Below are 411 nucleotides of genomic sequence, written 5' to 3'. Positions count from 1 at the left end.
ATATATATATATATAACGTTTCTTTGGTATGTTCTTTTTTCCCTTATGCTTAAATTATGTTGTTTCGTAAGAACTAATAGGTGGTGTAGGTACTCTTACTATATATTTCATGCAATTGGATAATGCTTTGCTCATAGACTCTTTTACATACAGACATAATTTTTTTCTGTCCACAATAAATTATTATATATACAGATTTTTTTTTTGAAATTATCATTTAAAGCATATCACATGTTCTGCAGATGTAATTGTTCATTTCACAATTAATGAATGCCTAAAAAGCATATATCACATGTCATGTACGTCAATTTATGAGTTCTAATCATCTTTTAATGGAAAGGTCATCAATTATTATTCAAGAAGTGAAATATTCTTGAATGATGATGTGAAGAGGGCTGATCAATGCCATAC

The sequence above is a fragment of the Nicotiana attenuata genome, unplaced genomic scaffold, assembly GCF_001879085.1.
Source record: "Nicotiana attenuata strain UT unplaced genomic scaffold, NIATTr2, whole genome shotgun sequence".
Lineage (NCBI taxonomy): Eukaryota > Viridiplantae > Streptophyta > Magnoliopsida > Solanales > Solanaceae > Nicotiana > Nicotiana attenuata.
The sequence above is the reverse complement of the archived record's forward strand: the minus strand, read 5'-3'. Positions refer to the sequence as shown.